Raw genomic sequence first — 26,867 nt, 5'->3', positions numbered from 1 at the left:
TTTTTTTTTTTTTTTTTCTTTTTTGTGAAGACATGGATTTTTTTTCTTGTACCAGGGATTGAATTGAGGGGCACTTTGTCATGAAGCCACATCATATTTTATTTAGAGATAGGGTCCCACTCCTGCTTCAGCTTCCTGAGCTGCTGGGATTACAGGCATGCACCACCAAGCACAGCTCATGAGAAATTTTTGATTAGATGCAATAACTGAAAAACTTGATGAGATAGTGGAGAAAATTTTCTAAAGAGTATTTTTCATGAGACTATTGAATTTCACTATTGAGAATTTAGATAAACAACATTTAAATATGGTCTTATTTTTATCTTTTATAAATTTCAACAGCATTTATATCTGCAACTAGTTGTTCCATATTTTAGGCACTCAATAGATATATGCAGACCATAATTTTCTCATACATTTATTTTCATTCATTCATTTATTTTATTTATTCAACAAATGTTTTTAAGGAAAAATAGCTGAGGACATTTTTATACTCTCATATTGCTTACACTGGTGAAAAAATATTAAAGATTTATAAACACTCCCATTAATTAAGTGCTATTATCTCCATTGTACAGGCAACAAATCTGAATCTACGTAATTAGAGAAAGACTTCATCATATTTAGTGGGATAATTTAGACTTAAATTCAAACATATATGACCTCCAAGTTCAAGCTCTTCCCACTTTATAAACTATTATTGAAAATGTTCACTGTAATCTTCAAATTCCCAATTTTCAGATAAACAGATACTGTTTAGGATAATTTAGTATGCCAAATCAAACTATTTTTTAATGATTCACATACTTAAGTACACTAGTGACCTTCAGTTAAATATATAAAGTAATCTGATTCTAATAATTAAGTAACATGGCTCTGACTACAAGGTATATGCTTTAATATTTTCAAATACACATCTAGATATCAAATATTCATATCATGAGTAGCATTGATGTAACTTTATTTTCGTTGGTCTACATATGTTCAGTTTTTTGGAAAAAAATTCTATTCTGTTCCATAATGGAAAATGGTAAATAGCTATTTGGCTTTTCTATCTAAAGGGGGATGACAGCATCTAGGAAGAATTGTGATTTGGTTTATATCTTTCTCAATCAAGTACAGTGTTGTCGATGATACTTCACTTTAATGGACATGCATACACACCAGATTCATATTACATCACTTGTGTTTATACATTTGTCCATAGAAAAATGAATAACCATGGTCCAATTATTTGCACTTTAGGCGATTTGTATTTCATTTGCAAATAACTAGAGAATTTGATTATATTATTTATTTTCAGTTCGTTTTCTAGAAGTTCTTATGATAATGCCCTATATATCAACTCAATACTTTGAAAAACTTTTATCTACCATCTCTTAAGAGATAAGACACTTATTAAGAGATTATTACTTATAATACTACTTTGCATAAAATCAGATTTTTGGTCTGAGCTATAATTCTCAGTTGCTGGAATTGTAACTAAACAGAAAGAATTAATGGTTTCCTTAGCTTACAATAGGTAAATATCCTCCTTTATTTGGACATTTGTTATACTAAGGTATTTTAAAGTTGAATTAGAAATTTCTTAGAGGCCACTAAGTACCAGGGAGAAATCTGTCAAAATTAATGATTATCATTTTCTTTAAATTTATGTAATCTTGTGGCCTTCTTTCTTTCTTTCTTATTTGAGCATTGACATAAGAATTTTGGATTGTTTTCTTGAAAATGAAAGTAATAATGTCTTGAGATGATGTGTAAAAATGCAAATTAAGCATTCTAGCCAGGTTTATGTTGTCTTTATCTCATTATAGAAAGCCAAGTCAATGACCAACATTGTTTTGAGGTAGTCTTTTTACTTCAAATAAAATCTTAAAAGAATTGCAGATGTTTGCATTTTTTTCAAGACTGCAGTCAATAATGGATCTCTCAATGTTTTTCAAGTCTTCTTTCCCATGGCTATGTAGGAATCATCTTCTTGATTGTGAGCTCTAGAATAGGTAAATTTTTTTTCTTTTAATTTCAAATAAGATTGTAACCTAGAATAGTTACCATTTAAAAGGTAAAATTTTGAAAGATATACCAGCAACTACTGGAAAATTATTCTTTGAAATGAATCTTTTTATATTAATGAATTCTTGCTACAGTCAATTATTATTTACTCTTTTGGGAAAATCATGACTTTTCAATTCATGATGGCTATTGAATTTTTATTAATATTCCTTAAGGTGCATGAATGCCAGATAATAGTTATTTTGACTGTTCATTACAACCCATCTAACTAGTTTTAGTAATAGTTTGACTCAGTAAAATGCTTTAACATATGCAGTTACCTAATTTAAGGTTCATGGCAATTTGGGAAAATTATTTTATTTACATTATGAAGTTGAAAACCTGTAGACTTAAGTGACTTGCCCAAGATAAATCTAATTAGTAGATTTTCTCTCACAATTTAAATATACTATTTATAAATTCAACCTTGGTTCATCAATCTACCAATTAATTTATATAACTACTTAATGAGATGTGTAGTTAAGAAGACTTGAGGCATCCCTCCTTCGTGAGAATTTACATTATCTTATAGGAGCAAGACAAGAACTAAGTGAACAAACTAATTAGAACTTTTAAAATTCATATACAGGGGCATAAAAAGTAAGTGATGACCCAGAGACCAATGGGTTAAGAAGATAAAAGTGGCGTCCTTACAGACAAAATTATCTAGAATGATGTCTTCTAAAATATACTATTTTATTTTAGAAATAAAAGAGAAAGAGAAAGTAATCATTGAAAATAGGAAAGCTATTTCATTAAGAATGAATAGAGTTTGGTCCTATAAGGAAACAGAAAGGGAGGCTGGACTCCAGTAAAAAGTGGGTGGGGTAGAGAGAGAAAAGGTTGAGAAGACATTCAGGAGCCAGATTGTGCAGTCTTGAAGGAGGAGAAGGGGGAAGAGTTAAATGGAATATGAAATGGTCAGGGACTGGTCCTTCAGCTTTATCTAGTATATTGGAATAAGTTCAGATGCCATCTGATCAGGATAAATACTTCAATCATCTATGTTCCAAACATACAAACTCTTAGGTGTTCTTGTCTTATGCTCATTACAATCAGATTCAAAAAAATCAGACAAGACTGTACAGAAGAAAGGAGTGATTTGGTATGAATGTATGCACAGTTTAATCTGTGTGGCCTTATTTATCTAGAGAAAGGCAAATGCTTTTTTAAAAAATCTTCTAAGTAAAATTTATCTAATGAAATCTGTCATCCCTACAAAACCATAATAAATGTCATGACTATAAAAAAAGAACATTTTTTTTTAATTTAAACACCTTTCCTTTCCTAAATTCCTGTCTTTGAATAGTGCACAAGGACAGCTTGATCATCTTCTGAATTAAGCATGCATTCCTCATATATTTTCCCATTGGAACAAGAACATAAGAGTTGATACAGGATGCTCAGTCAAGGTGATGGATTCCATTAGGAGAACAGTCCTCAAAATTTGGATCCAGGACCCCATCATACTCTTAAAAATTATACACTCCAAATGCTTTGTATATATGGATTATATCTATAAATATTTACCTTATTACAAATTTGAATGTTGAAATCTAAAAAAAACATTTTTTTAAAAATTTAGAAGTAACATAGAATATGTCGTTAATATGAGAGGGGAAGAAAAATAGTAGATAGGGTAGTGACAAAGATGGAACAAAACAAAATCAAAATAAGCTAAACAAAAACCCTAACCCTTGACATACAGAGCATGTAAAATAATACCTTCAAGAAAGAGGGTGGGGGGTAGCTATATGGAAACTGAAACAAATATGAATATGTGTAGGAGTTCTTTAACCAGTCAGTACACATTCAAACAAAAGAAAAAAACAATATAGAAAACCAAAAACCAAAAGCAAAACAGAACTACAACCACAACAAACAACAACAACAAGAACAAAATCTTGTTGAAATGTGGAGAAATTAAGGATTCATATCCATATGGTGAAAATAGTCAGCATATGTGCTCACTGTCTGTGCCCACTTGATCTTCTTTTTCTTTCTTCTTGAGATATGACCTAAGTGTGAAGTATGGGTCATGGGCTTTTGCATCCTTCCTTTTTATTATGTTGCTCACTGCATTTGGGTTGAAGTTTGTGGTTTAAGACTTCTCAATTTCCCCTCTTGAGAGATTAGTATTGGAGGGTCAGACTACAGGCCTGGAGGCTAATTGGCATGCTGGGGAAACTGGATTGCAGGCAGGTGGTGAAAAAGCTGGCCATATGTGGGGAAGGCTTGATTGGCCACATCCAGGGGGCCCAGCTGGCCTGCACCAGGTGGGCCAGGGTCAGGTGCTGGATCCTGTGGGCCAGTGGATAAGCTGTATACTGGGTGGGGTGGTTCAGGTCTGGTGGTGAAGAAGAGGCCTGGCATCCTGGGCAAGGCTTTGAGCCTTTCTTGAAGTAGCTGTTGTTCTTTTCTCCAATCTGGCATAATCAGGCACACCTTTTCAGGAGTCTTATCCTGTCCTCAGTCTTTCTTGTGAGATTCCCATGAGGTTTCTTGAAAAGTGTTACATGTGGGTGTTAATTTCCCTGTGTCTATAACTATTATGGCATCTATACTAACTTTCACAATTTATTAAATAAAAATTTAGGGAATGTTTTAGCCAATTTTATGATATCTACAGGTTCCAGGTAAACAAGTGCTTCATCTATTGCTTATGTGATAGATACATCTGTATTTTTCTTTTTTTTTTGAGAGAGAATTTTTTAATATTTATTTATTTATTTTTTTTTAGTTTTCGGTGGACACAACATCTTTGTTTGTAATGTGGTGCTGAGGATAGAACCCGGGCCGCATGTATGCCAGGCGAGTGCGCTACCACTTGAGCCACATCCCCAGCCCACATTTGTATTTTTCCAAACTTGAGTTTAGTTATTACCCTTATACCCTCATTTCTTTGAAAGGCTTTAGAAAATGTATATTTGCATTTGTATAAAATATATATCTGCATTTATAAAAAATGTGTATTTGCATTTGCTGTCATTGACTGGTTACATGGGTGGAAGTGAGGGTCTTTCCAGTTTGAATATTGCGCATATAAAAAATATCTCAAGGTTAACTTTTTTTAAGTTCAAAATGGAAAGTTCCTATTGAACTTATCTTGAGATTTCAAACTCCTGTTTGAAACTCCAGATGTCCTAGTTTTAATCTAAAAATATTCCTGAATTGCTAAACATAGCTTTGGTTTTTGACAGGTTCTTTGTGACATCAAGATATTGTAAGATGTGCCTTTGGTATGAAATAATTAGGAAAAAACCTACGCACACTTTTTATTCAACTCCAATCTTTATTTTTGAATTTAAGTTTACTATCAGCAAAATTTATAAGACTCTATTTTTAATTATTAGAAAGCCAGGATAAATTAATCTTTTCTTATGTGTAAACTTCTTTTCTTAAGTAGCTGTAGCAAATATTGACTTTGTTTTATATTAACCTCTTTACAAACAAGTAGATTAAGTTGTTTACTCAGCAAATATTCTTATAACTTAATATAACCTCAGAAAATTTGCCAATTATGAAACTAAGATGACTGTATATACAAGTCTTTTTTAAACCTTCTTATATACAGGGAGTTAAATAGTCAATCAGCCAATACTTCAAAAGAATAAACACTTATAATGATGTATGTTCACTCATGTGATTTCAAGATCCTTATGGTCATCCGTTCCAATTTCTGTTATTCCTTTTATTATTCTTTCCATTTAATTTATGGTGCTTAAATATTTACCAATATTTAATTTAATATACTGGTTGCTTATCTTAAAAAAACAACTTTGATTAATTGCACAAAGTCTTTTATAGAAGAAAGTGAAAATTTCTCTTTTAGTAGTCTTTAGGAAAATTAATCTTTAAAAGATACTAGCATTCAATATTTTAAAAGAAACCTTACTTGTCAATCTTAACATCTCTTCTAGGGAAATCCTTATTAAATAACACTAATGTTTTATTGAAAAACTGAGAAATACCATGTCCTTTAATGTATATTTGTAATGAACATGATTTGTAATTTTAGTTGATATTTTATTGCATCTTCTCTTTTTATTTTATTTTATTTAATTGATGATTAGCATAGTTTAAAATGTCCTCTGCAAGGTACTGCTTCACAGAATAGTGGACTAGGAAATTTAAAAAAAAAAAACAAAAAAAAACTGTCGCACTGGAAACAACTAGAAAATCTGGAAAAATAAGTCTGTCTAAAGACATTGGGATGATAAGAAGCTAATAAGAAAATATGGAGTCAAAATACAGGCGAGTTAGAAGGGGTAAAAAATTAGACAGGCAAGTCTGTTGTTCTGGTCTGCTTATTCTTGGCAGATTACTTTACTTTGGGGATTTTTTTTCTGATTACCAGAAAAGATGGCTGAAATGGAAAAAATGAAACAAAGCTTTGCAAACCTTAGGGAGCCTGAGGATAAAACCTGGAATCCAAGGCCCTCAGGCTTTATGTTAGGTCATAAAGGTCTACAAGATAGGGGTAAGGGTTCATCAGAAATAGTTTAGTCATTTCAGGGTCTGAAGCAGTTTCAGCTTATCTCCTTGGAATTAGATTATGTGATCTGAAATTCCAAGTGCCTGTAGCCATCTGCAAGTACAAAAGTACATTCTCTCTGGGGAAGGTATAATCATTCTGGCTTCAAATTATTTCTACAATATAATAAACCCTGATACCTTAACAAAGTAACAAAATGTATAATAAAACTACAAGATTTATGACCAAGAAAAACAATAAAATAGAAATATAGCCTCTAATAATCCAGAAAATGGAATTCTGAGACATAGAATTTAAAATGGCTGAATTTGATATAATTAGAAATTTCAAGACAAGATGGAGAATTTTGACAGAGTACTGGAATATACAAGAAATTTCACATGAAAATTTAGTAATTTTAAAATTCCACAAATTAAATTTTAAATTATATGTTCATCATTATATGAGACATAGATACAGTTGGAATCACACAATACATAGGGTACAAAGAAGATTTTTTAAAGTACAGAAAATAAAAGGATGGCAACATTAAAAAAAGAATAGTAGAGCGATGGATAATTATTGAGAGGGGTTTACATATACATATATATATATAAAAGAAATTTCATAAAGAGAGGGAAAAAGCAAGGCTAGAAAAAATAATGTGGTTTGCCCCAGTCTGGCTGGGCACAATTCATGAGCCACTTATCAAGCAGAAACGAACTTTATTTTTAGAACACACTGCAGAGGAGCCAATCAGCTGGGAGCTAGAAGTTTTCTGGGGCTGCTGTGAGCCAATCATCAGCTGGCAGCTGGAAGTTTGCTGGGGCTGCTGTGAGCCAATCATCAGCTGGCAGCTGGAAGTTTGCTGGGGCCCCTTCGGCTGTGGCTCTCAACAGTGGTTGAGAACTTCCTGGTGCTGATAGAAACAAACTTTAGATTAAAGAATCACCATGATCCTCATATAAAATAAATACAGCAAAAATCATAGCAAATTTTTAAAAAAGCAATTGTAGAGAGAAAATTTTTAAAGCATTTTCAGGAAAAAAAAAAGTTTAAAAAGAGCAAAAATTAGTTGACATCTACCTTTTCTACAACAAAATAAATGTCAGAATATGAAGACATAGTACACTTAAAGTGCCAAAAGTATCTTGGAAGACTTCAATATATTAAAGTTGAGTATAAATGTACAGAAAAAGTCATGAGACAAAAAAGAATCAGAGAAAAATCAAGCAAATCAGTAGGCACATAGTCAGAGGGAGAAAAAAAATGCCAAGAGAGAATATGTGGCCCATGAGAAAGAGAAAAGGCACAGCAGATCCCTAGATTCTATAACAGTCTACAATGAACTCATTTTTTTAAAATTTAAATAAATTTACAGAGACTGTTTCTTTGAAAAAAAGAAGGCTCACTGACAGACAGTTAAAGCATAGTTAGAACTGCCAAAAATTGAAATTGAAATAAGCTGCCTAAGGATTATAGGAGACAATTGTAATGCTGTAATAATTCCTTCTCATAAGATAAAAATGGTAATAACAGATCATGACTATGGTTTTCAAACAAATTTAAGTAAGATGTCTGTGCTTCTTTCATAAGATACACACACACACATATATTTACGTGCCTATTTTATCTCTAATGTGGTATACATCAGTAATTATAGCTCACATAAACAAAAATTTTTTGAATAGTTTATTTATTTATTTTTTTGGAGTTGGCAGAGGATCTGAGACCAAAACATCTAGTAGCCTCTTAGATGTTCCCAAATAAAACAACTAGTCATTTTATGCTGCTATCAGCGCAGCCAAACCAGCAGGTTTCAGTGAGGGGTGATGGGAGATTAGAAAAATAAAGACTCACTTATGCAGATTTTTTTGAAGATAATAGGTGGGATTGGGTAGAGCACTGCTATCTGATGGAGAAGTAGATCTAAAGAATTATGCCAGTGGGCTGGGAAGGTGGCTCAAGTGGTAATGCCCTCGCCTGGCATGTGCAAGGCGCTGGGTTCGATTGTCAGCACCACATAAAAATAAAATAAAGATGTTGTGTCCACCGAAAACTAAAAAATAAATATTAAAAAATTCTCTCTCTCTCTGTTTCTCTCTCTCTTTAAAAAAGAATTATGCCAGCAATCTTTATTATATATGTCTCATTAATCAGATTAAAGACTATGCAAGCATTATTCTTTGTATTCTTGAATGTTACAGAGTTAGCAACATTATGCAGCTTATTCCTCAGTTACATTCTACAGTTGCCATGTGCAATGTTAGGAGCTTTTTGTAGCTCTCAAGAAAGTCCATTGTTTAAAGTTACTGTTATATGGGCAGGTTCAGGAGCAGCAGAACTGGTGAAAGATTGTGGTTGTCTAGCAAAAGATTTTCTTTATTATCAGGAACTGAGTGGCTGAAATCAAGTTTGAGGCTCATAAGACTAGCACAGAGCCTCCTCATGGAGGGATTACTATAGCAAATAGGCATCCTGCACATTAGCATAAGAACTTTCCCAGGCACCAAGCATGCCACAGACATGAAGTCATCAGGGACCCCAATTTCAGACACTGCTCTCCCATTCAATGTCACTACTCTCCACAATTTTGTTTCATATATTTTCCATTAAAACATGTCTATTTTATATTAGTTTTAACAACCTGTGGTGAGCCGTTTCTGCCGTTTATGTAAATTATGGTCGCCATTACATGATGGCGCTGGCTCCGCTGTGGTCTGTGACAAACAACTCCTTGTTTGGGAGAGTTGGCACATGACTTTTCATCACTCTATGAGAAAGCTCCACGTGGCTGCTTTGTATTGGGGCTTGAGATGCTTTATTAAGGCTGGGAGGGGCATCCGGAGGGAGAGAACTGAAGAGAAAGAGAACTGAGGAGAAGAACTGTCAGGGGCCTGAATAAACTGCTGAAAGAAGATTCCTGAGTGTTGCGTCTTCCTTGCGGGCAAGGGGGCGCTACAAGTGGTGCCGAAACCCGGGAACCAGAACTTTCAGCAGTCAGGGGGGTGCACCGTAGTCCCAGGTAAGTGGGATCCGCGATCAAAGCGGAGAATCGTCCCAAGTAAGTGGGACCCGCGACCAAAGCGGGGCAGCAGCTGCATTGTGTACTTTCGTTTTTACTTTCGCTTTTGTTTTCTGTGTGTCTCTTGTTGTGTCATTTTGTTTTTGTGTTTCTTGTGCTTCTTTTGTTGTTGTGTCACGGGTGCTGTGCCTTCCAGTCCGCTTCTTCTGGCCCTAGATGGCCTGTTACGTTCTAAAGGTCTGGAAGTGAAACATAGTACTTTACAGAGATTTTTACAGAAGGTGGATATCGCTGCACCGTGGTTTACATTTTCGGGCAGCCTTACTGTACCTAGTTGGGATAAATTAGGCAGAGATCTTGACTTTGCTTCTGAGCAGGGCATATTAGAGGGTGGGGTGATACCCCTTTGGAAAATGGTCCATAACTGCCTTACAGATGGCAGATGTCANTGCTCATGATAAGGCTATGATCATACAAGCTCTTGCAGCTTTAGAAAATGGCAACTCGCCTCAAGTCTGGCTTGCGCATCTTAAACAGTAAACCTTTGTCATGGTCGTTGTACCCCAAGTTATTATAACATTGCACTGGGATCGACATGACCTTCCTTGCTATTCTCTTAGTGTTGGAAAGCCCTTGCACTCTGCCGGTTTTACTGTCATTGCACGCAGATGGGTTTCCACACTAGTGCTTTTCTATCGTCTTAAAATCCGTGCCTTTCTTTCAAGGTGCTGTCAACTTGTTTGTCGTTATAAACAGCCACAGTTCAACCTCAGTTATCCCCCTTCGTCCACCATCGCCACGATACAGGATGCAAGGCAAAGCACTGCACTTGAGTGATCCTTGACATGGACCTCAAGGAGAGCATGTCCTATTGCATGCGGGTTAGACGCGTTCACTCCCCGCCCCACGAAAAAAGGCGTCGGCTGATATGGTCTCGGGTCTGGGGAAGGCGCCTCCTTGGGACTGAACCATACATTGCAGCCACTTCTGCACAGTGGGGTAGGACCTCTACTCTCGCCTGTATTGTTTTAAGAAAACAAAAAGGGGGAACTGTGGTGAGCCGTTTCTGCCGTTTATGTAAATTATGGTCGCCATTACATGATGGCGCTGGCTCCGCTGTGGTCTGTGACAAACAACTCCTTGTTTGGGAGAGTTGGCACATGACTTTTCATCACTCTATGAGAAAGCTCCACGTGGCTGCTTTGTATTGGGGCTTGAGATGCTTTATTAAGGCTGGGAGGGGCATCCGGAGGGAGAGAACTGAAGAGAAAGAGAACTGAGGAGAAGAACTATCAGGGGCCTGAATAAACTGCTGAAAGAAGATTCCTGAGTGTTGCGTCTTCCTTGCGGGCAAGGGGGCACTACAACAACCCACTCAGGTTTCTTTAACAATTAAGTATGTCTAAATATAGTTTTCATTTTTCAATTGACTAATATGATTTTTTAATCTTGCTCCTGATCTTAAACTCAGTGTGCTCAATTAGTGTTGCAAAAATGAATGCTTACCCCATGTATATACTGTGTATACTTCTTGCCACTATGCTCAGCTACTATATATACATAGTTCAGAGTACTTTGATTTTGAAAAATCAAAAGTCAATTCCAACTTGCGAACTAGTATAAAGCAAAGTAGGTAGGCAATTGGGAAAGAAGTGAAAGGAAGAAAAACATACCATATTTGAGAACATTGCAAGAAATACAAGATAAAATGCAATCATCCATCCATTTATTTATTTCACAAAAAAGTTTGAGTGTTTTAAAATGGCCACACACTCCCCTTAGATATTTGGGATCCAGTGATGTGTTACACAGGCAGAGTTCTTGTCATCAAGCTCATATGGCACTAGAAGATCATATTATGAACAAGAAATCAAGATTGCACGTGGAATATTTGAAACTACCCAGTGGGGATACTTGATTAAACCCATTCTCTGTGATTACCTTAGATATAGTATTACAGTTTTATTTATTTTAAGATGATTAGATACTTACAGGTATTGTTATTATTTTGTCAACAATGATTATATAATGTGTGTAATGTTTGTTTTGATTTTTCTCACATGCAATGCTCAACTCACCATCCCTAACATACATGCCTGTGGTCTGTAGTCCTTGTTTTGTAGTTTGAGTCTTTCAAATAAACAACAGTTATTTAATGTGTGTTATCTACTAGGTGAGATTTGGGGCTGGACTTTGAAGAACACAGATGATATGGAGAGATGTGAAAAGCAGGAGAAAAGAGAATGTAGATGTTGTCAGTGAAAGAAAAGAAAAAAAAATCAACAACAGAGAGATAATCTTACTTAAAATACAAGGAAAATAATGGCCTGAATTAGAAAAAAAAAAAAAAAGACCTTCAGATAAAGTTCTTCAGACTGTGGGAGTCTTCAGAATTCTCTGAAGGATTTGTACTTGATGAAAATAGGGAATGCCATGGTTAAAGGGGTATTTCAGGAAAATTTGTAAGTACCAAACCTGTTTTATCTTTATTTTAATTGTTTATCTTTTAGAAAAATGAAGTAAAAGGAATTAAGATAATAACAATAAAAACATTATATGTCTGGAAGAAGATTTACTGTCCCACAATGTCATCAAAGGTGTTAACAGAAATCTTCATATGTTTTGAATCTTCTGTTTATTTGCATTGTCTTTAAAAATTATTAGTTATATATATGTAGTTCAAATGTACATAAGTATTCTCCATAGTCTTGCAAACTATGTCTTTCTAATATTAATGTACTATTATAAATATTATGTCTGTTAGAGTATTTGTTGGAATATTATGTTCAAATATTTATTTTGCATAAATCTAATGACTTTCTATACCTAGTATAATTATGATAAATTGGAAGAAGCATTTACCTTAAACTGTGTTTTAAGCATAGTAGAGATATTTAAAGCTATATTAATAATAGAGAACAAATCCTAAGGATTTGGAATTTGTAAAATCTATATTTTTTCTCATGTTTAATATAAAGAATAGAAAGGTAATAGATTTGATTTTCTTTTTTAAATTTTTTTATTTGTTTTAATTAGTTACACATGACAGTACAATGACCTTGACATATCATACATTTGAATCAGATGGGATGTAATTTCTCATTTTTCTGAGTGTACAGGTTGCAGAATCACACTGGTCATGCTGTCACGTATATACACACAGCAATAATTTTCTGTATGCTATAGTATTTGCATAGTTTTGAAATGTTTCAGTTTGGATTAGACTTCAATACATTTAAATAATTTAGGAAATGTATTAAGTGGGATGATTAGCCTAGGGTAGATTTTCTCCATGCTGACAAAGATCTTAAACTGATACTGTTAATTGAACTAACCCAGTTTTCCAATCCATGTCCCAACCAGACAAGCTGGAAGTAATGATGTGATTTGGGGCTTTAGTGCTTTCAGTGGTGTGGACAAGATCCCACAAAGCTTATCAAGTGTAAGTTTCTTTATTTAAGTTAATTGATTATAGATCTAAATCATACATATAAAACACCTGTTTTGATGAAATAGCTGCACAGATCTAGCAAGTATTGCAATAAACAAGTACACTTTTCTCTGTTGCGATCAAAGTGATACAACAGGAAAAGAGAAAGACAAAGAAAGCATAAATAATAATTCCTGATGGAATGCTTGGCATTTATGATGATCAATAAAACGAGTCTTTAATGTAATGAATATGAAGTTCAAGTTCAGCATTTTCTAACCACAAATGTGGATTTATTTATATTTTCTCAAAACTTTCAATTGTATTACAGAAGATAGGTAAGTAGATTTCCTTTGGCATCAAGTGGCAAGTTTGAAAGCTTATAGAACATCATTTCAAAAACTACATAAAATATGTGTATTTTTAGGTCAATATATTCTCAAGTGATGATTGTGCAAGAAGGAAAAAAGTTTTCTAAAACTTTTTATGTTTTATTTTAGGAATATCTTAACAATTCCCAGTACATGAATTCAGCTCTTTCCAAGTGAATTATACTTCTTCCCTTATCAGAATAGGATAACAATGATTAAAATACAAGAAAAATATAAGCTTAAAGATATTCTGAACATATTGCCATATTTAGGAAGCCATCCTCATTTGGAAAAATGATTTTGCTCATAAATGAGCATGCAGAAAACACTGCCCACAGCAGAATCACATTTCTTTTTTCCATTTTTTGATCTCCATTCTATTGACAGAATCTGTGACAAGAAACTGAAGAGTTGTGTTGTTCCCAGATTGAAGGGCTTGTATTTATAGCAGTCTTTTTTTTTTTTTCTTGAGGTAAGCACTAGTGCAGAGCTGATGGAGAATACCATTATCCCCTGATAGTCCTAAGATCAAATTACCCAGATAATCTTCTTGTCTTTCTTCTCCCAAACTCTTGGGTAGGATCCAAGAAAAGAAAGAGATGCTGAATTACAGTATTTGTTATTGAACAGAGCTGTAACCCAACCCTTATTCTCCTTCATTATTTTCTCTAAGCCATCAGGTCTAATTGACAACAAGCCTTTATATCTAGATTTGTTCCCATTAGAAGTCCTTATGTCCTTGATTACACAGGTAAGGCAAGAACTTTAATTACTTCTGTAATTAGATGTATTTGAGGGAATTGTGCTTTGGTTTAACCAAAAGTACAGCTCAAAAATGAGCTTTCTGCAACATTGATAGGGATGCTATCCTTAGTGTCATTTTGAAAACATGGCATATCAATTTGGAAAGCAGTATGGAGATTTCTTGGAAAGCTGGGAATGGAGCCACCATTTGACCCAGCCATTCCCCTTCTTGGTCTATTCCCTAAAGACCTAAAAAGAGCATGCTACAGGGACACTGNGGGAGAGGTGGGGAGGGGGGAGGGTGGAGGATGGGAAAGGCAGCGGAGCACAACAGACACTAGGATGGCAATTTGTAAATCAATGGATGTGTAACTGATGTGATTCTGCAATCTGTGTATGGGGTGAAGGTGGGAGTTCAAAGTGTCGAATATGATATGTCAAGAAATTTGTAATGTTTTGAACAACCCACAATAAAAAAAAAAAAAGAAAACATGGCATATGGTGAAGAGAACAGCTACAGTCTGAGAGAATTACACTCCTTCAATTCTAACTGCCACCTTTTCTTCATCTCTAATGGAATTTTTTTATAGCATTCTATTTACTATCATAGCAGAGCACTGAGATCCATAAGGAAAATACTGTTAAAAAAGGATGGTTTTCAAAAATCCATAGTCTGTTGTACTAAGAAGAATCTAAAACAAAGAAATAATTCTTTAATGTAATAAAATGAAACGTTAATTAATTACATACAATATGTTAGAGCTTCCTTTAATTTCTGTTAAGGGAGCACATTCAGGTAACTATGAAGTTATGAAGAATTACATTTTTGGTTGAACATTGAATTCATTGAATATCTTTCAGAATGATTATGAAAATTAAATAGATTGAGAATTTAAAGGCATACATATTTTTTAAAAAAGAGTTATTTTCTCCATTCAAATTATCCCTTCAGAATTTAAAAGCATTGCTCTATTGTATTTTACAATTTTGTGTGGTGAAGAAAAGTCAAAAGCCATTAGATTTTTATTCTTTTGTAAATTTATTGATTTTCCATCTCATTTCATGGTTGTATGTGCACATGTATGTATATAAACATATATGACCTTTTATATAAAACATAATATATATATTCTAATATATAAAAATTCTGAAATTTCATTAATATATGTTGTTCCTCTTATATATTACTGTATAATAAATTACAATATTTAGTGTTCTGTTCTAATAACTTTTGCTGTTGTTTGGGGTACCAGCGATTTCAGGGGCACTCGCCCACTGAGTCACACCTCCACCTATTTTGTATTTTATTTAGAGACAGGGCCTCACTTAGGTTCTGATTTAGGTCCTGGCTAAATAGCTGAGGCTGGCTTTGAACTTGCAATCCTCTTGTCTCAGCCTCCCAAGCAGCTGGGATTATGTGCCACCATGCCCAGCGGCTAAAAACTTATTAATGCATGAAACATTATGCCAAAAACAATTGCCTTAGAACACAGCCAAAACATTTATTTTTGTACAATCTGCATTTGTACAGGCTTTGGCATGGATTGCTAATTTCTGATATGCACAGTATCAGCTGGAGTGGCTCAACTGGGGCTGATGGATCCACTTCCAAGATGGTTTCCTTCAAAAGGCTGACAATTGGATATTCCCTGAGAATCCAGCTGTTGGTGATGTCCAAGACTTACGGTTGTGTATAAATAGAACTCTCCATGGGAATGCCTAGATTTTCTCATGTAGCAGTGGTTCCTGTAAGCAAGTGAGCTTAGAAGTAGATAGAGGGAACTGCTAGTCTATTAAGGTCAAGATATGGAAACTGGCAGAGCTTCCATTGCACTACAGTTAGGTCAAGAAACCACAGAACATTCCTAAATTAAATAGAGGGACACACAGAACCTCTTTCAATGGAGATAAGCCAAATAACTTACACAGTATGATTTTTATCTGTTACCCTATGAACTATAGTAAAAATTTACCTCCCTCCTACAAATCCAACAAATGCTAATGATATAAGCATAAGATTATCACAAGGCACTCTTAAAAATGAGAGAGAATAGGAGCTGGGGTTGTGGCTAAGTGGTTAAGTGCTTGCCTAGCACATGTGAGACACTGGGTTTGAGCCTCAGCACCACACAAAAATAAATAATGGTATTGTGTCCATCTACAACTAAAAACATAAAAATAAAATGAGAGAGAATAGGAGACTGAGTATTTAGTGGCTCAAAACAACTCTGAAATCCAGCCAGCCACACATCATGATATTAGTGATTAAAAGCCAAACCTAGTCCCTGGTGATGACTCCACTCAATTCCTGGCTCTGCCATCTGATTCATTTATTCAGAACTTTGAGTCCTTCCTATCCCACGATAAATTGGCTGTGTTAACTGAGAAAATCTTAGTTTTCTTCCTGCCTATGGGATGTTGGGAATCCAAAGTCTTCTTTCAATTTTGGACCATGTCTTACTTGTGCAAATCAAGAGAATATAGTACCTTTAACTTTTTTGAAGTTTTTCTCACTTTTGTTTTACCAATTTTTGAATGTCCATTATTGGGCTTTATACATTTAGCATTTGCAATTTTTTTTTGTTATCAGTTCTGCCATTTTATGCATATCAGGACATACTAAATTTATGTTCATTCCATTCTGTTGAATTTTACTTAGTTTTCTTCAATTTCAATTTTTTAATGCCTTACAATTTTTCTAGTTTTGAGGCATCTTTGTTTTTGCAGATATAATCTCTCTGAGTCTATAATCATTCTTTTGTAACTTCTCTTACTTTCCTGAATTCTCTCTGCTTCTCTGGGGTAATCTGATCCATTTTGCATAGATTTTTACCAAAGGGAAATACTAATATATACAAAATTCAAGTCTTAATGGATTTTTCTGGGCAATTGATGTGACTTTCCTTCACTATATTGTCTATGAAGATTGGCTATTCATGACACATCTCTCCTATGACATAGAAAGGGAAGACTTCTTTAAAACACTGCAAATATTAAAACATATCAATTGAGTGAGAAGTGTGTGTGTGTGTGTGTGTGTGTGTGTCGGGGGACAGCAGGGAGGGGGTGTTCTGGGTATGCACTAGTCTAGCACTCTACCACTGAGCCATAACCCCAGACATGAGAAGTTTTTTATTGTGACATTCATCCATATTGTAACCGTCTTTGTTTCTTCCTGACAATATCTTTAGGTGAGTGTTAGCTAGGAGGTTCTAGAACAACATATACCAAGCTCTGAAAGAAATGGATACCAACCAAGAATGTTATATCCAGCAAAATTAAGCTTCATATTTGATGATGAAATAAAAACTTTCCATGATAAACACAAGAATTTACAACAAGAAAACCTGAATTATGTAACATCCTCAGCAAAATATTACATGAGGAGGAAGTGAAAAAAAAAGGAAAAAGCCAATCGAAGGAGAAGCCAAGTCAAGTTAAAGACAAAAAATAAACCAAAATGAGTGGAATACAAATCATACCTCAATAGTTACCCTGAATATTAATAGCCTAAACTTATCAATCAAAAGACATAGACTGGCACATTGGATTTTTTAAAAAAATGACCCAACAATATGCTGTCTTCAAGACACTTATCTCATAGGAAAAGACAACCACTGACAGTGAAAGGGTGAGAAAAAAAACATATTACTTGCATGGGGTGTTAGGAGGATTTTGATTGATTCACTGCCAGTGACTCAGAAGAGGGAACTCACAGGCATGGTCAAAACCAGCGATTCTATAACTTGAATCAGATAAATCTGAAGGGTAATACGCCCAGTCATACTGACTGCAGAGTTTTTGAATTCTGTATGACTGGGCCAGGTCTAGAAGTTTGCCTTATGATAAGTTCCTAGCTAATTGGAATGCTATTTTCCTCATGTTGACAATCATTACTCCAAACAAACTTTCAAACTTAAATCTGTTCTCCAATCCCACTTTGCTGTGTTTTCTGTGCTTTTTCTAAACTTTCTGCCCATTATTGATGTGTAAGAAACTTCCTAAATCTCAGTGGCTTAAAGTAACAATAACAATTAGTTTGCTTGCTGTATTTCTGTTTAGTTATGGCTCAGAGATGTTAACTCATTTTCAATCCTTTAAGTATTAGTTGGAGAAGCTTGAAGGCTAGGGGCTGGAATCATATGAAACCTTATTTTCTCACTTGTGTGCTATTTAAGAACTTATTTGGATGCTATTGGCTTGAATACTATATCTTCCCCATATGGCCTGGGATTCCTTAGTACATGGTGGTTAGCTTTCAAACAAAAAAGACCAAATAATGGTTATTATTTACCTTTTAGAACCCAGGCTTCTAAGTCAATTCTACTGCATTGTAGTTTTGCACCAAGCCACAAAAGCATACCTAAATTCAAAGGCAGGAGAAAGTGACTTCATTTTTGGAGTGTAGGGAGTAGAAAATTTCTAGAAGAGTGAGTGGGAGAAGAAATCCTGCAATAGTATTGCTAAAAAATACCGTCTACTCTAATTCTTAGAGTAAGAATAATTTATTTCCTCTGTACATGAAAAATACAATTGATCACACTTTCCCCTAAAGAAAACACACAATCTCATTCTGTTATTGCATCAGTCTTAGGCTTTAAATCTAGAATGTTGTCAATAAAATTAGATCTGGTAGTGGATAAGCTTTCTCATACTTGTGTCCTTGGGTAAAACTTGTCAAGTATAGTTCTTCTCAATCTGTGGACCAATTAATGAAAAGAGACATCTTATTTGCCCTTGATATGCTCAACACACAATGGCGAGTCAGTCATAGGGTAATTGCATTAAAAAATAGTGGAAGTTGGAGGTACAAAATATTCATTATTCCATAATAATTCTTAAATTCACCCAACATATATATTCCAATTCAGTCGTTAGGCCTTGGTACTATTACTTGAAAATGATTCTCCATAATATTTTGCTCTGACCTTTGGGTACTGGGTTTTATTCTTTGAGTCGCCTTAATTTACATAAAGAGTAGCTATTTTTGTAGCTGAAAAATTTTATCAACTTGCTCTGTACTCATGTTGGTTCAGAAATCTGAAGATCAATTTTAATTTGGTAATATCACTGTCATTTTTCATCCAAGTTGGTGGTGTTTCTAACCATTCTAGTCCCTTAAGATCTCAGTGGTTTCTTGTTTATCTAGTCACATCATTCCTAACATTTTTTAGGGGTAAGTCCTCTTCCATACTTGGTTTCCTATAAGTCATCTGATACAAAGTGCCCTTAAGATTTTTAATACTGTTATTTAATGGAGAAGATCTTTAGAGGACTTTATCTGAGTGTATTGTTGAGGTAATCCTTCAATCTTCTAAGGTATAAACATGATGTCATATTTCTATTTGACAGTTGATGTTCATCCTGAAGTTATTTCTCATTTGACAACCTCACAGTCTGATAATATGGACTTTTTAATTTTTGAATAAAAAAACTGGCTGCTTTATAGCTCCTTTTAATTTCACATGAAATTTTTTGAACTCATTTTTTTTTTCTTTCTCAATTTATCAAAGTCAGTGAAAAGAAAAAATGTGACAATTTCAATATTCTACCTAGGAACCTCTTCAGCTATATCATTCATTTTTTTTGATATATATTTTATCTTCCACATTACCATAAACACAGCATGTTTATACTTTGTTTCAGCTCATAACAAGTGTCCCCTTTCCTTCCGCTTTCAATGATGTTTTCCAATTTAATATTATTATTATTATTATTATTATTATTATTATCATTATTATTTGGTACAAGGGATTGACCCCAGGCGCACTTATCTACAGAGCCGCATCTCCAGTCTTTTTTAGTTTTTTTTATTTTGAGAAAGGATTTTGCTAAGTTGCTCAGGGCCTTGCTAAGTTGCTGAGGCTGGCTTTGAACTTGAAATACTCCTGCCTCAGACTCCAGAGTCACTGGGATTACTGGCAAATATTACCATATTTTACTCACTTTCCCATCTCATAAGCCATCAGAAACAGCCTTATGGAGGGCCAGGAATGATCTACTGATAACCTCCAGGAGGATTTTTCATCTTTCTTTATCAATTTCCTCAAACCTCTTCTAATTTCCACCTGCTTCCTGACACGCAAAGAACAAATTTTACATTTGTTTCAAAAGCACAGTACTTTTAATTAGCAAAATTAGATCAGATCAGATTTTATGTTGATACGAAAGAAAGAAAGAAAGAAAGAAAGAAAGAAAGAAAGAAAGAAAGAAAGAAAGAAAGAAAGAAAACCCAAAACTTAGTAACTTGAAAGAAAAATAAGATTAATTTTGATGTTGATTTTCTTCCATGGTGAAGGTTTAACAGGTCAGCTCATTTCTGCTCCATTGAGCAACAGCTGGGGCAAAAATTAGGAAATGGAGTCACCAGAAGATATGGACATTTATATGACTACCAATTGGTGCTGTCAACTAAAACCTTAGTTGGGGTTGATAACTGGATAAATTGCCCCACAGACTCGTATAAGTCATTTTCCTCTAGTGTATCATTGCACACATCCTCATAGAAGCCCACCCAATTTCAAGAGAAGGGAAATAGAGTCCACTATGTGAGGAGAGGATGGTAAGGCTCTGGAATGGCCCATGGAATTTGAAATACTTCTGTTGTCACTTTGGGAAAATACAGTTTTCCACAGCTCTGGTTTCTTTGTGGACTTTTATCTATTCTCTGTGTTTCAGAATTTTGTTCAAATTTCGTATCTTCTCATTTATGTAAAATTTTTGTTTCCTTTTCTAGAGTCACATATTTAACCATTCCTTTGCAGATGTTATAGTTATGTTTCATGAGAAAAGATAGGCAAACCCATGTCTTGGACCATCTTTTTTAATTATACAAATTTATACGTTCTGGGGCCAGAATTTAATACTTGTATACAACCATAATGATCAAATCAGTTAACATTTTTTCTCCTAAAGCATATTTTATTAACCCATAATTGTACATGTTTATGTGGTACAGTGTGATATTTCAATAATGTATACATATACACTGATCATATTAGGAAAATATGTTTCCTTCTCTTTATCATTACTTTGTATTTGGAGCCTTCAAGCTCCTCTTTTCCAGTTACTCATAAATTATGTAATAGGTTATTATGAGCTACAATCACCTACAGTCATCTGTGTTTTGATACCTCTTATTCAACCTCTCTCTATCTCCCTTTACTACGACCTTCTCAGATGTTATGTATTTAAATCAACTTTTCTATTTTCTATCCACATATGAAGGAGAATATGTGGTATTTATCTTTCTGCTTCTGACTTATTTCACTTAGTGTAACGACTTCCAGTTGCATTTATTTTGCTGCAAAATGTAGGATCTCATTTCTTTTATGGCTGAATAATATTCCATTGTATATACATACTACATTTTCTTTATCCATTCATCCATTGTTGGGCATCTGAGTCAATTTCCTATTTTATCTATTGATTAGGGAAGTGACAGACTTGGGCATACAACCATCTCTTTGATATGCTGATATCATTTTCTTTTGTTGTATACCTAGAAGTTGAAAAGGCAGATAATATAGTAGTTCTATTTTTAGTTTTTTGAGGAACCCTTGCACTGTTCTCCATAATGGTTGTACTAATTTACATTTCTACATACAGTGTATAAAAATTCCCTTTTGTTGTGGTGAGAAAATATCTCATTTTTTTTGGCTTGCATTATCCAGATAGCTAATGAAGCGAATATTTTTTTATAAATTTGTTAGCCATTTGAATCTCTTTTTTGTCCATTTTCAATTGAATTATTTGTTCTTTTTTAATTTTTGAGGTTTTATATTCCTTATGTGTTTTGCATATTAATTTTAAGCCAAACTTGTTTTAAAATTAGAATTCTTTTTCATTTTTCCTAAATTACTGTATTTCTTATTTTGAAAATAAATTCCTTGTATTAAGTTGTCTTTATAAATGAAAAATTTGTATTGAAAGTGAAAATTACATTATGGTAATGTGTGAATGAAACATTGCTAGCTGTAGTATAGACAAAATATAATAGTAGCAATTAAAAAATAATATTAGTTAGAAAGTCATATTTGGACAATAAATTAATATTATTTTAAACAAGAATTATTACTAAATTCTTAACCAACAACACTAAATCATTTAAAGTCCTATAATAATGAACTAGGTCATAATTATAAGCAAATGTGAAAAAATATGAATGAGGGATATCTTAATCATGTATTGAATCATTCTGTCTTGAATTTTAACAATATTTATCACATATTCTGAATAAAACTAACTTCTGTTGACATCCTTGGTCCATGGAAACACTTCAGTGTGTGGTGGAGTTGAAGTAAATACATTAGAGTCAAATAAAATATTTCTTTTTATTTGTTTGTTTGTTTGGTACTGGAGAATTGAGCACAGGAGAACACTACTACTGAGCTACATCCACAGCTTTTGTTTATTTTTTTGAATTTTTCATACAGGGTCTGGATAAGTTGCTGAGGATCTCACTAAGTTGTCAAGGCTGACTTTGAACTTGTGATCCTCCTGCCTCAGCCTCCTGACCCACTGATATTACAGGTGTGACACTGTACCCTGAAAAAATATTTCATTTTAAAATTTACAGAATTAAATGAAACTGACCTTAAAAATTTATTGAAATAATTATATAATAATTATAAAACATGTATATGTCTAGCTCAATCAATGGATCCATGTCACTCCTCTTCTACAATATTTCTAATTTTTAATGAAATAACCACTTTTTTAAATCTGCATAAGATGTATCTTTCTTAAAAATAGTAAAAAAAATAAAAGAAATTAAAATTATTTTTTTGCAAGAAATAATCATGGTAATAGTTTATCAAATTCCTTTTGTTCAATTAATTTTTTGTTCTTCTATGTCCTTCCCTCCCTCCCTCCTTTTTTAGCTTTCTTTCTCAGCTTTCCTCTATAATTTTTATATGACAGCATTTTATTTTGGTCTTCTTAATGGTCACTGAGCTAAAATGTCACTATTAAAATTTAAGTAGAATTAAATGTGACATTATTAATCTCTGTTAAAATAATGTTATATGATTAAACATATACATATTTCCTCTTTTAAGCAGTTATTATCATAGGTGGTCATGCGTCTTTTATTATAGCACTTTTTCTTTTTTTTTGGAATCAATTAGTATAACCTTTCAGCTGGGGATTCTGGAGTTGAAAGTTTTGGTCTGGGTTGCTGGTAATGTGAGCTCATGTGAGCTTTCAGAGTATCACTGAGACCCCTCCAAGTCAGAGAAGAAGAGTAAATCATGATGTCTATTCAAAGACACATCATAAGTGAACATATATCTGATTATGAAGTCCATTCAATTTAAACACATTTAAAGTGTCATTTATATCTTCTGAGAAAGCAGACACAATTCTAGAGGAAACATGTTGCACAGTGCTATTTGTATGAAAGGAATGTTTGCTTCAAAATACAATTTTTATTATTTAAAAGTTCTTCTTCAGCTACATTTCAGCTCTGACTTGAAATCATCACATATACATGCTGTTTTCTGATTTCTTAACAGCCACCAAGGTAGTAAACCAAGATCAAACATCAGTGTGCTTGAACAACTTAGCTGCTTATTAAAAACATTATCTCCAGGAAAAAGGAGCAGGAACAGGGACAACTGTATGTAAGATTTTGTTGTTGCTGAGTTATTTTTTTAAAAAAAACTTCAGCTATTAAAGAGGAAACTCGGATAGCAAAAGGTCCATATTTCAAAGCTTTCTTTCAAAGAGAGAAGTTCCTTTCTATTACGGTTACCTGAATGAGAAATAAATTGTAAAGGCTAACTGACCAATAAATGGATTTTAAGTGTGCAATTTAGTAGGACTTAACACATTTTTCATTTGAATCCTGTTTTGATTACCATTTTTCAGAAGCTTTCAAATGTTTACAATTTATCATAAGGGTCTTCTTTTATACAGCACAGTACCTCCTTCCAGCGGGTATATCCCAGCATGACTCCAGCAGTTATAAAGAGGGGGTGACTCCTAATAGCCTAGTTTTTCAACTGCAAGTGGAATAAAGGCTAATTGCAACAAACCACCTCAGTTTAGTAAAACTAGAAGTCTCCTGGCCAGTCAGACAAATCCATTAGGATTTTATTGGGTCCTAAAAAGAGTTATGTGATTCCCTAGGATCCAATCCTTGTCAATCAGGCATGGCAAATTGGATTCTTGAATAGGGAAATCCCTTAGGGAGAGTAGATGTTATCTAGATCAGATGCAGTGATTTTTTCGACTCTGTGCTCACTAGGTTCTGTTCTCTCTTTAGTGAACCAATAAAACCATAATAAGTATTGATTAACCCATTACTGAGCATTATCCACTGGCTTCGGCCTGGCTGTATTTAAACACTACATTGTACTTTCACAGTGCCATTGTATAGACACTTGCTTTGCCTTGACCCTCTTGCCAAGATAGTGCCAAGTGCATTTCCTTTTAAGGCAAATTAAATATTTTAATTATACTTTATTTGTTGGCTTTGAAGGTGTTTTACTGATTTGCTAAAGAAAGAAATTATGCAATTGCTTCTGGTACCAGGGACTATATGTATAATTCAATTGTTTGAATGTTTTCAAATTTTAGGTATTGTTTTTCACTTGGGAAAAAATTAGAAATCTTATCACAAGACCTAAGATTTTTTTTTCATGTTGACAAAGAAGCTATCTTTTAGATAAGTATTATATGTGTACCAATGGAACAAATTGTGTAATCATCTGATCATTTATAATGTCAGTGTAGAGAGTTTTCATTGGCACACAGCTGATTTCATTAACTATGGAAGACATCAGAACATTCAGAAAACAATGAAGCTATAATCTGTGTGATGCTATGCAGGTTTAGTGGACATGCTTAAGATTTCCTTGTAAATTGACTATTCATGAGTGAAGGTAAAATTTCTGGCAAGGCTGATCTATAATATTTTCAAAAATTTCTTCTAAGCAATAGCTTATACATGGCTCTTTGGTTTTTCTTTCTGTGTGCTACTTAATACTTAGCAATGCAAAGATCAACCAGACAAATTAAGTTTGATTAGAGGGGACAAGGTCATGTACTGAATGGAGATAGGTCATAGCCATGAGAGAGAAAAAAAATATTTTATATTCACATGAATGATTATGCTTTTAGAAATGATTTTTTTCATATTTATTCTGACCACATACATAGTTTTTAGGGAAAAAAAGTGCTTTGAGAAACTGATATATATTTATGTTATTTTGGAGTTTATAGCTTCCAAGCCTATATTGCCTTTTGTGTTCATTACAGAATAGTCATTTGATCAAGTGATTTTCAATACATTGTCAAAATAAATTACATTCACTTCATTAGATGTACAGGAAGTGTAGCCAAAGCAGGGACAAGTATTAATTTAGGACTCTGCAGAATCTGACACTCCATCTTATGACCCTGAGGCTGTATTATTCAAGATACCTAGTGATGGAAGGAAGTCTGTCTCCATAGCAATTACCTAAATCTTTTATCAGTCATTTCTGGAAAGAAAATTAGAGCAATTGTGTCAGGATGGTCATATGGGCAGAAATTGCACACTCATTCAAACCACTTATGTCTCTGACTTTGTCCTTGCTTGATGGCTCCTTTTGTTTACTACTCTGTGTTTGAAAGCTTGATTGGGCATGAGCAGATGTGCCAAACTGTAACCACAAAAGGTCGGTCTTTTGTTTTCTTCTCATTTCTTCTTTATCTTCCTTTCATTTTTTCTTCCTTCATTTCTCTGCCTTCTCTCTTTTTCTTTTTTTAGCAAAACAGCTAAATTATCCTGCTTCTGTCTATTAATAAAATTAATCAGATAAGACTTATAATGTAAAGGAACTCAATTAGGAATAGGTAAAGTAAGTTGCAGCAACCCTTTCTCCTTATCATGAATTTAGTTATGTTAAACCTGGTAAATGTTTAATAGTCTGGCAGTTGTAAACTTGGGGAAAAGATTGAGAAGAACGTATGCCTTTTCTCCCCATATTTTAGAGCACATGGATATTAATTAGAGAATTGATGCCACACCAGGAAACTTGTCACTGGGGAAGACCATTGTCTAAATATGATTTTATTGATCCAGAAAATATTTTAAACATTAATACAAATTAATAACCAAAGAAGAATTTCAATGGCAGTGAGGGAAAAGCTTCAAAAATCCCTCTGAACATTTATTAGATTTTTGCACAATGGATTTTGAAATAAAAATAAAAAGCTTAACTCTTGATCAATAAGAGTTGCAGTTTTCATTGAGTGGTATGAACAACGCAGTCTAAGCTTTCCCTTCAAGTTCCTTGTTCAGGAAAATTTACAATTAATGGCTTTCTACAACAGCGAAGATATCCTCTTCTTCATGGCTCAGCTAGGGACCTGCCAGACTAATCTATTCCCAGTGGGCTGGCCATGGTCCTTCACTCTATCTGTCTTAGCATATTGATTTCTGAGCTGTCTTATTGGTTCCTAACATAATTACAGCAGGAGTGGGTCTCTTAGTACAGCTAATACATTTACACCATAGCATCTAGGGGAGCTGATTATAACGGCATCCGCTAGTGCCACTGTAGTTAAGGGTCAGTTTCTATTTCCATTATAAACCCCATTTTTCAGGGAGTTTATACCTTTGCAGTCTTAATTTATTTAAAGGAAGAAATCCCTGGCTTTGTGTCATCCAACATCTACATATTTCTGCCCTTAGAATTTAATAAAACTGAAGTCTCCATCCTTCCCATATTTTGACTTTTTCAGAAAAACAAATATTTTCTATTTTTGTGGAGCCTTTGACTA

Source organism: Marmota marmota, unplaced genomic scaffold (assembly GCF_001458135.2).
Source record: "Marmota marmota marmota unplaced genomic scaffold, marMar, whole genome shotgun sequence".
Taxonomy (NCBI): domain Eukaryota; kingdom Metazoa; phylum Chordata; class Mammalia; order Rodentia; family Sciuridae; genus Marmota; species Marmota marmota.
Note: the sequence above shows the minus strand (reverse complement) of the source record.